An 11,572-nucleotide genomic window follows, 5' to 3' on the forward strand; every position below is an offset into this window, starting at 1 on the left:
CAAAATCGGCCAAGCCCTCTAGTTCCTTAGTAGTGCCGATTTTTGGTGGAGAATATGCTTCTTATATAGTGTTGACACATCTAGGGTTACACCATGTAAACCCTAATGTGTCATGACTCTTCATTTCCATGACCCATGGGTTTGTAACTCCCATGGAGCATCCATGGAGTATCCTATGGGTAGAGCCCAACTTGATAATCCATGGAGCCTCTTAGCCCACTATACAAGATATGGATGATTTACATAATCAACCCATATATTTAATTAGTTATCCTTTGATCACTTAATTAATTCCAAATTAATTCTTAGATCAACTAATCAAATAATATTATTAATATATTAGAACTTATAATATATTAATAATCTCCAAGTGTTATTTCTCTCATTTAGTCTATCCAATTGCATGGTGCCATGCAACCCAAATGGACCATGCCGGGTCGGGTCAAGTACAAGCCCGAAATAGTTATGGACTTAGACACCTTATCCAACAGTCTCCCACTTGGATAAGTCTAATAACTATATCTCTAGTACTTCAGGAACCGACCGGCAATCGTAGCTCTTTCAAGGTTTCTCGGAACTGAGAAGATGATAGTACGCCATTTAAGATAAGTGATCATATAATCCTCCGTTCTAGATATCAGCCGGACAAATACATGGAACATTGTCTTGCTTATTGTCCAACATTTGTTTCCAGATTTCCGATTTGTTTGACATAGAACTTAATTGAACACATCAACTTAGTTCTGACCGGGCCCGGTACATGGGTCAAAACAAAATCATCGAGGGGCCCAGATATCAGCTTCTAATCTAAGAAGGAACAGATAAACTTCGACTCATATGTTTGTTCTACCACTTATTGAATTACACACAAAAGTACGTTTTATAACATCGAGTTACCAATGCGGTTTCGTACAGTCAATGCATAACCAACTCGTAAGTAACAAATCATATCTCTAGGTTTGAAGACTTATATGATATTACCGTCTCACGATCACTCGAGATAGAATTCCATGAAGTGATTCCAGTGAGCGTGGGTTGAGTCCAATGCTCAGAACTTATGAGCACTCATGATTGTTGTAGCCTTGTCCAAGACCTCTACAACCAAACATGACAGTCTTGATTCATATCTACTTCCAACATATGACCGACTGTGGAGGTTTGAATAATATGTTATACCAAACAAAATTATTCTGGAAGTCAAAACATGCAAAAGAAATATAGTAAACGATCGACAAGAGATAGCAACACTTTACTCATAAATAAAACTCCTTTTATTCATCATCTAATGTCAATTACACTTTACAAATTTCTGGGTTATCTAACTACTAAATCTAATATCATCCTTCAGCCCTATGCTCCGAGCATGCTGAAGATGCTTAACCCGAGTCAGTCCCTTTGTGAGGGGATCTGCTGGGTTCTCATCCGATGATACCCTCTTTGCCATGAGGAGTCCTTCTTCGATCCGATGTCTGATGAAATGGTATTTTCTGTCGATGTGTCTGGATCTCCCGTGATCCCTTGGTTCCTTAGCTAAGGCAACAGCACTTTCACTATCACAGAAAATTTCCATTGGCTCTTTAATAGCTGGTACAACTCCAAGGTCTCCAATGAAGTTCTTCAGCCATATCGCTTCCTTTGCTGCTTCGCTAGCTGCAATATACTCTGATTCACAAGTAGAATCTGCCACTGTCTCTTGCTTGGAACTCTTCCAAGAAATTGCTCCTCCGTTTAGGGTAAAGACCCAGCCCGAATGAGAGCGGAAATTATCCCTATCAGTCTGGAAGCTAGCATCACTATACCCGACAACTCTCAAGTTATCACTCCCACCGAGGGTAAGAACCCAGTCCTTAGTCCTCCGTAGGTACTTGAGAATATTCTTTACCGCAGTCCAGTGTGCCTTGCCAGGGTTCGCCTGATACCTGCTAACCATGCTCAAGGCAAAAGCTACATCGGGTCGAGTACACGTCATAGCATACATGATCGATCCTACAGCCGAAGCGTAAGGTGTTCGACTCATTTCTGCTATCTCAGCCTCAGTGCTAGGGCTTTGTGTCTTACTCAATCTGGTGTTACTCTGGATGGGTAACTCTCCTTTCTTGGAATCCTGCATGCTGAATCGCTTCAGCACTTTATCCAAGTAGGTACTCTGACTAAGTCCAATTAGTCTTTTACTCCGATCTCTCAAGATTCTTATCCCTAGAATATAGGCAGCTTCACCAAGGTCCTTCATAGCGAAACACTTCCCAAGCCAGGACTTTACTTCCTGCAGAGTTGGAATGTCGTTTCCTATGAGTAGTATGTCATCCACATACAATACCAAAAAGCTAACTATACTCCCACTAGCCTTGACATACACACAAGATTCATCTTCACTCCTAGAAAAGCCAAATTCCTTGACCTTTTCATCAAAGCAAAGATTCCATCTGCGAGGTGCTTGCTTCAATCCATAAATGGATTTCTCAAGCTTACACACTCTATTAGGGTACTCGTTGCTGACAAAACCCTCTGGCTGACTCATGTAAACATCTTCAGCCAACTTTCCATTAAGGAAAGCGGTTTTGACATCCATCTGCCATATTTCATAGTCATGAAATGCAGCTATGGCTAACAGAACCCGAATAGACTTAATCTTGGCTACCGGAGAAAAGGTCTCATCATAATCCACTCCAGGAATTTGAGAGAAGCCCTTTGCAACCAGTCTAGCCTTATAAGTGTGTACTTTACCATCCATGTCAGTCTTCTTCTTGAAGACCCATTTGCACCCTACTGTCTTACGACCTGGTACGTTTTCAACCAAGTTCCAAACTTGATTGTCATACATGGATTGTATCTCGCTATCCATAGCCTCTTTCCATTTAGCAGACTCGGGGCCTGCCATGGCTTCCTCGTAGCTGTTAGGGTCATCTTGACTTACTAGTGTCTCATCACTAATAAGTGTCTCACCTTCTGCAGTAATATGGAATCCATAGTAAGGCTCAGGTGCACTCCTAACTCTCGTGGAACGTCTCAGAGGTACAGATTTGTCAATTTGCTCAACAAGAGTTTCCTCCTCAAGTTGAGGGCTAGAGTTTGAAGTTCCTTCACCGCTTGATTCTTGAATTTCTTCAAGATCAATTTGCCTCCCACTGTCTCCTTGGCTTATAAACTCTCTTTCTCGAAAGACTCCTCTTCTTGCTACAAAGACCACATTGTCACTAGGTCTGTAGAAGAGGTAACCAAAGGATCGCTGTGGGTAACCGATGAAAATACACCTCTCGCTTCGAGGTTCGAGCTTATCATGAGTCTCGCGTCTCACGAAAGCCTCGCAACCCCAAATCTTGATGTGGTCTAGTTTAGGTACTTTACCAGTCCACATCTCGTGAGGAGTTTTGGCAACTTTCTTTGTAGGGACTAGATTAAGAATATGGGCGGCAGTCTCTAAGGCATACCCCCAGAATGAGATTGGTAGCGAAGCTCGACTCATCATGGAACGAACCATATCCAACAAGGTTCGATTACGCCTCTCAGCCACACCATTCAACTGTGGTGTCCTGGGAGGTGTCAATTGTGAGACTATCCCACATTCCCTTAGATAGTCGAGGAACTCTGAACTAAGATACTCACCACCACGATCGGATCGAAGCATCTTAATATTCCTGCCCAATTGATTCTCGACTTCCTGTTTAAATTCCTTAAACCTCTCGAAAGTCTCTGACTTATGCTTGATCAAGTAGACATATCCATATCTACTATAATCATCAGTAAAAGTCAAATAATAACGATTAGCATCCCTTGTGGCATGTTTGAATGGTCCACACACATCCGTGTGTATAAGGTCCAACAAACCTTCACCCCTCTCACACGAACCTGTGAAGGGTGACTTTGTCATTTTTCCAAGTAAGCATGATTCGCAACTATCATCTGACTTTAGGTCAAACGACTCCAAGACTCCATCCTTTTGGAGTTGGCCTATGCGTTTCTTGCTTATATGTCCAAGACGACAATGCCATAAAGATGCTTTATCCAAGTTATTATTAGTAGAATCAATACACAAAACATTATTTCCCAAGTTATCTACAACAGATACAGCTTCATACACACCATCACAAGGTAATGCTTTAAAATAAAAGACATTATTATAGAAAACATCTATAGAACCAACTTCATTATTAAATGAAAAGGTAAACCCTTGTTTGTACAAAGCATGAAAGGAAATAATATTTCTTGCCATTCCTGGCGAATAACAACACTTATTCAAATCTAAACTAAACCCACTACTTAGCGATAAAGTATAAACTCCAATCTTGGTAACAGGTATAGCTTTCCTATTCCCCATGATCAAGTTTATCCTTCCTTGCTCCACATCCTCACTTCTTCTTAGTCCCTGCAAGTCACAACAAATATGAATACCACAACCGGTATCAAGGACCCAAGATTTAGAATGGGGTGAGTTATTAGAAATGATAGTGTAAATACCTGCATGGTTGGGTTTAACTTTCCCATCCTTCACATCTTGCTAGTATTTTGGGCAGTTCCGCTTCCAATGAGCTTTTTCATGGCAATAGAAGCATTCAGCCTCTTTTGGGTCAGAAGAAGGAGTAATGAAACCTTTCTTGGTTCCACTTGAAGAAGAGCCATCAAGGGTCCGAACCTTGGTACCCTTAGAAGAGCTCTTTCTCTTCCTCCCTCGACTTTTCCCGATTGCCAAAACCGGAGTAGAGTTTTGAGTAGGAGTGATAGCAACCGACTTCCCCTTAAGACCTGTTTCTGCGGTCTTGAGAAGTCCCTGAAGTTTGCTGAGGGTGACTTCTTCCTTGTTCATGTGATATGTCATGCGGAATTGATCATAGCACGATGGTAAGGAATGCAAAATAATATCTATTGCAAGATCCTCCGGGAAGTTCACATTAAGCTTCAGCAAACGATCCACATACCTTTGCATTTTCTGCATGTGGCTCGTGACGGATTCCCCGTCCTTCATCATGGTTGTTATCATGGAGCAGATGATTTCATACCTCTCTTGTCTTGCACTTTGATGGTATCTTTCCATCAAATCTTGGTGCATTTCATAAGGGTAGAAATCCTCGTAAGACTTTTGGAGTTCCGCTGTCATCGTGGCCATCATGATGCAAGCCACTTTCGTAGCATCCCTTTCATGTGCCCGAAATTCAGCGATCTCCTGAGGAGTTGCAGTGGACTCATCAATCTCCTTAAGCTCCTTGTCAAGGACATATTCTTTGTCCTCGTAGCGGGTAATCATCCTGATGTTTCTGATCCACTCATTGAAGTTGGATCCATCAAAGGTGACTTTCCCACACAAGTTCATAAGGGTGAAGGAGCCATTAGGATTAGAGCCAGAAGCATTGTTGGAAGACATCTGAAGAGAAGAGAACAAGATTAGTTTAGATATAAGAGAGTCCTTAATACAACACCCAAATGTAATATTAAGGCTAGGATCCAATCACAATATAATATAACTTAGAAGAGGTATGCCGTAATCTAAGCTATATCATATTTGAAAGGTAGGTGAATGACGATTCACCAATTTCCACCACGAAAACCGCAATATTTTAGTATTAGTTTTTTTTTTTTTTTTTGAATGGTTCTTAGAAATTCCTAGATTCTTTGAGATTCAATGAACTTTTCAAAGGCATGTTTCAATCTCGAGTGTGCCCTCCAAGTTTTGTGACTGGGATACCGAGGATCACAAAACGAGGTGTGAAGTAACCATGCAAATCACTTGGTACCCTTAAAGTTTATCACTCAATCGATGTGCCGGTTAACCACACATGCTCCATCGATACTATAATAAACCCTAAGTCACCCTTTACCTACCTTGTTAAGTCCAAGTTAGTGTGCCGGTTAACCACACACGCTCCACCAACGACTTAATCAAAGTGTAAAGTGTAATTTCATGGAATAGCACCTTATTCACATTTTTCTAAAGTAACTAAGATTGGGAATTTAATAAAACATTTAGTTACTTTATAATATTCATCATACTTTGAATGAGAATTAATAAGTCCTTGTCTTACCCGTTCGGCTAACGACCCTCCACCGATCAAGCAAGCGGTGGGTGAGAGTGGACACCCATTAAGTCACCATTTTATAGGCAACAACCTTATACCCACCTTATAGACCGGCTTCGTGAATGAGGCGTACTAGCGGTAAGACGACTTTGTTCTTATACATATATATATAATTATTAAATCATAATAATATAAGTATAAGGGTTGAATTTTAACTTTTAAAATTCTAGGGGTTGGAACTAAAGTTTTAACTTAACTTTACTTGTTCCAAAACTTGAGGGCAAGTTTTGTAAACTTTCAAAACTTTTCATTTCTTGTAACTTATGAGTTTAATAGAGTAATAAAATGAAGACTCTTCATTTTTCTAACTCTTATGTTCTTTTAATGGTTTTTAATCCAAGAGACTTTTGGTTTTCCATAACTTGAGGACAAGTTATGGACTCCATTAAAACACATTATGATCAAGAATTAAATTACCACATAGGTTACAAATAATTCCTATGATCATCTAAACATCATAAGAACAAGAATATGAATATGAACACTTTCAAGAATCAAAATCACATAAAACTTTGTAATTTTGATAACTAGTTGTTGTAAATGAATTAGCAAAAACATTACTCCATCTAAAACAAGTTTTCAAGTACCAAAACAGTTTAGAATAATGTTTCCAATCCATTTTCCAGCAACGAAAGTCGAAATTCCGTTTTTTTTTTATAATTATTTTCGACTTTCTTCAACTTTTAAGCACAAATAACAAACAAACAAGCCTAGGCTCTGATACCACTGAAGGGTTTTGAGCATTCTAACACTTCCTAAGTGTACATGCAACCCTAATAACCTTGGATCTATGTTTGTCTAATTATCATGCAAAGTTGAATTCCAAGGTTATATTCCTATCTAGCATACATGGGGAACAATTTTAACTTGAATCATAGATAGAATAACTTACCTTGTTGTTGCTTGTGTTCCTTGAAACCTTGTGAGCCTAGCACCCCAAGTGTGATGCCTCAAATGCTTCACACAACACCAAATGCTCTTGGAAAGACTCTTGAGATAACACACACTTCTCAAAATCGGCCAAGCCCTCTAGTTCCTTAGTAGTGCCGATTTTTGGTGGAGAATATGCTTCTTATATAGTGTTGACACATCTAGGGTTACACCATGTAAACCCTAATGTGTCATGACTCTTCATTTCCATGACCCATGGGTTTGTAACTCCCATGGAGCATCCATGGAGTATCCTATGGGTAGAGCCCAACTTGATAATCCATGGAGCCTCTTAGCCCACTATACAAGATATGGATGATTTACATAATCAACCCATATATTTAATTAGTTATCCTTTGATCACTTAATTAATTCCAAATTAATTCTTAGATCAACTAATCAAATAATATTATTAATATATTAGAACTTATAATATATTAATAATCTCCAAGTGTTATTTCTCTCATTTAGTCTATCCAATTGCATGGTGCCATGCAACCCAAATGGACCATGCCGGGTCGGGTCAAGTACAAGCCCGAAATAGTTATGGACTTAGACACCTTATCCAACACCCTCTTCATACATGGCCACCAATACTCCTTTTTCAAATCCAAATACATCTTAGTGGCCCTGGGATGGATAGAAAATCTCGATCTATGTGCCTCCTCCATCAAGGTGGTGTGCGCTCCGCCTGCATACGACACCCAAATCCGACCCTGAAGGGTCATCAGCCCGCGACTATCGGTAACGAACTTTGGCACCTACCCAATCAACCGCTCGCTCTTGCGGTTCTCCGGTCTCATAGCCTTCGCCTGGGCCTCTCGAATGGTGTCCAACACCGGAATCATCACTGTCAACCACATACAAATATCATGAATCGGGGCACACTCCGCCCTACGGCTCAGGGCATCAGCTACAACATTAGCCCTGCCTGGGTGGTACAGGATCTCATAATCATAATCCTTTACCACATCCAGCCATCTCCTCTAGCGCATATTCAGATTGCGCTGGTCCATCAAATACTTCAAACTCTTGTGGTCCGTGTAGATGGTACACCGAACCCCATACAAATAGTGACGCCAGATTTTGAGGGCGAACACTACAGCCCCCAACTCCAAATCGTGGGTGGGATACCTCGTCTCATGAGGCTTCAGCCGCCTCGACGCATATGCTATCACATGTCCCCTCTGCATAAGTACTGCACCCAACCCCGATATCGATGCGTCACAATGCACCACAAAATCTTCCATCCCTTCCGGGAGGGCTAGCACCGGGGCTTCGCACAATCTCTGGCGAAGTGTCTCAAACGAGGTCTGGTGCTCTAGACCCCATGAAAAAGCAACACCCTTCCTGGTCAATCTGGTGAGTGGCACGACGATCTTGGAGAAATCCCTGATAAATCTCCGATGATAGCTGACCAATCCTAGAAATCGCCTGATCTCGGTGGGCGATCTCGACACCTCCCACCTCATGACCGCCTCAATCTTGGCCGGATCGACCAAAATCCCATTCTGGTTGACGAGATGCCCCACGAACTAGACCTCTCGTAACCAGAACTCGCACTTGGAGAATTTGGCATAAAGCCTCTCCGATCTCAGAACTCTAAGGATCTCCCTCAAATGCTCCTCATGTTGCTTTATAGATCTCAAATACACCAAAATATCATCAATGAACACGATCACCGACCGATCCAGCATCGGCTTGCACACCCTGTTCATGAGATCCATGAACGCTGCTGGTGCATTGGTGAGCTCGAAAGGCATCACCACGAACTCGTAATGCCCATAACGAGTTCTGAACGCTGTCTTCTGGATATCTTCATCCCGAACCCTCATCTGATGATAACCCGACCTCAAATCTATCTTGGAGAACCAAGACACCCCCTGCAACTGATCGAACAGATCATCGATCCTCGGTAACGAATAACGGTTCTTGACCGTCAACTTGTCTAACTCCCGGTAATCAATACACATCCAGTGTGAACCATCCTTTTTCTTGACAAAAAGGATCGGTGCTCCCCATGGCGAGCTACTCGGTCGAATAAACCCTTTCCCTAGCAGCTCTTGAAGTTGCGAGGATAACTCCTGCATCTCTAGCGGTGCAAGGCTATATGGCGCTTTGGCGATAGGCGCTGCTCCTGGAACCAAATCGATATGGAACTCCAATTGCCTCTCGGGAGGAACACTCGGAAATTCCTCGGGAACTCACACACTATCGGAACCTCATCAATCAAACTTGGCTTCCCAGCAGCCACTCGTGTGTCCATCACATAGGCCACGAACCCGCTGCAGCCCTGCTGCAAACTCTGTCTCGCCCTGGCAGCTGAACAAAACGCTGACCCACATCGGGTACCCTCATCGTACACCGTAAGTACTCCTCCACTAGGGTCTCTATCGTCACCAACTGACGCTCGCAGTCTATAACAACTCCAAATCGGCTCAACCAATCCATGCCCACTATAACAGATACGTCCCCCATCACAATCAGGACAAAATCTATCGGGAAATCCACACCGAAGATCTCAAGTATACATCCTCGAATCAAATCCGTAGCATACACCGCTCTCTCGTCAGCTATAGAAACTCGCAGAGGTCGACTCAACGCCTCTCGTCGGATACTAATATGCTGACTAAATGCCAAGGAAACAAATGACCGACTCACACCCGAGTCAAATAACACCAAAGTAGGTACAAAATTCACAAGAAAAGTACCTAAGCATATCATCAAATAAGCATAATATCTCAAATCAACAAAAATAAATAAAGAATACATACTAGCCACAACATCGGGCGTTGAGCGGACCTCCTCCGCTGTCAACTGGAAGTCTCTCCCACGAGCCTTTGGTGCCTCGGCCTTCATTGGCCGAACCTCAGTAACCCTAGCAGCAGGCGAAGATCCCTGTGCTGTCCCCTGATGCAACTGCGGGCACTCTGCCTTCCGATCGCCAGTCTGGTTGCAATGAAAGCAAACCATAAATCCCTTGGGGCAATCGTTGGCGATATGCCCCTCCTTGCCAATTATATTTTTTTAGTCTGATTTACGGTTGTATGGGTGTTTACGTCCGTAAACATGTTTACGGTCGTGAACCCATTTGCAGCTGGTGGTTCCATATAAATAGTGTTAGTGGAGTCATTAGTATACGACTAGGAAAGGAGCTTAAGTGTGTGAAACTCAAGGTGTGATAGAGAGAGAAACTAGAGAGAAGAATAGAGTGTGTGTGAATCTCTTGTAAGGATCTTCATTCATATCATCAATACATTAGATTCATCTTATTATTCTTCTCCTTCTCCTCTATATTGATCTTGCATCATCTACTTGATTGGATTCCGCACCATCAAACGGATTTGATTGATACATAAATAGATTGGGGACTTACAGTTGATATTAGAGCTTAAATTGTATCGATCATTTTGGCCAGATCTAGAGCGTATTTGATCTTATTTTTGAAGGATTTTTTCGTTCTTGGATAGTTCTAGGCAAAATAGGGGGTTTGTTCTTTGAGGTTTTTATAAAAACGAGTTTCTGAAAAAAGTTTTGGAGCAAAAAGGGTGAAAATGTCGTTTTTTTTTTGCGATACGTTGAAGGGTTCTCGGCCACGAAGCAGTGTTCACGAATGGGAAGAAGGGTTCACGGTCCTCGGAGCTTTCACGACCCTCGAAACTTTCATGGCCGGTCCTCGGTGGTTTGCGGTGCGAGGGCTTACGGCCAGCCTCGTTCATGGTCCAACGGTGCGCAGCCTCGTTCTCGGCCAGCACGTGATTCAAGCGAGACATCGATCAGAGAGTCCGAAGTTTGCGGCCAGCGTACACTTAAAAAAACGATTTTGGGGTTTGCTTGGGATCGAACTCGGGTCCCCTGATTCATCAACCAGGTGCCTTTCCAACTGATGTAGCTTGCTAGATGTTATACGCCTTCCAAATTTGATTCATAAGGGGTCTCTATTCCGACCTAATTTCGCAACTTTCACACTTTTAACCCAAAAATCAATTTCTTTTTATTTTTAAATTCCGTTTTCTTCCAAAAATTTTAGTTTTTAATTTTTGACTTTCTAAATTGACTTTTGACCTAAAATTTTGACTTTGACCTTCAAGTTTGACCTTTGGCTTTAAACTTTGACTTTCTCGTTTAACTTTAAAATTTTCAAATTTAGATTTTCGGTTTGACTTTTTAAGTTTGACTTTTAAGATTGACTTTTGAGTTTTTAAGTCAAAGAGTAATTTTTTTTTAGAAACAATGAGTTCTTCATGCATCCCGATAAATGAAGTTTCATGCACTCCATCTTGTGAAGCTACGATTAAATTTTTATGTGAGCAAATTGAATTAATAAAAAGGGAGAACGATGACCTTAAATATGAGGGGTACCAACTTAGGAAAGGATCAAAAACCCCTAAAAGATCAATTAGAGACCAAAACCAAGGACTTCCGAAAATTTCAAGAAGAATATAGTAACAAATGCGTAAATTATAGATATTTTAAGGAACAGCTTGCCACTGTGACTGCCGAACTTAATGCATTAAAAGCAAAATATAAAGATGCTGAATTCAACATTAAGAAATTTGATGTGTCAAGTGAGA

The sequence above is a fragment of the Lactuca sativa genome, chromosome 3 (assembly GCF_002870075.4).
Source record: "Lactuca sativa cultivar Salinas chromosome 3, Lsat_Salinas_v11, whole genome shotgun sequence".
Taxonomy (NCBI): domain Eukaryota; kingdom Viridiplantae; phylum Streptophyta; class Magnoliopsida; order Asterales; family Asteraceae; genus Lactuca; species Lactuca sativa.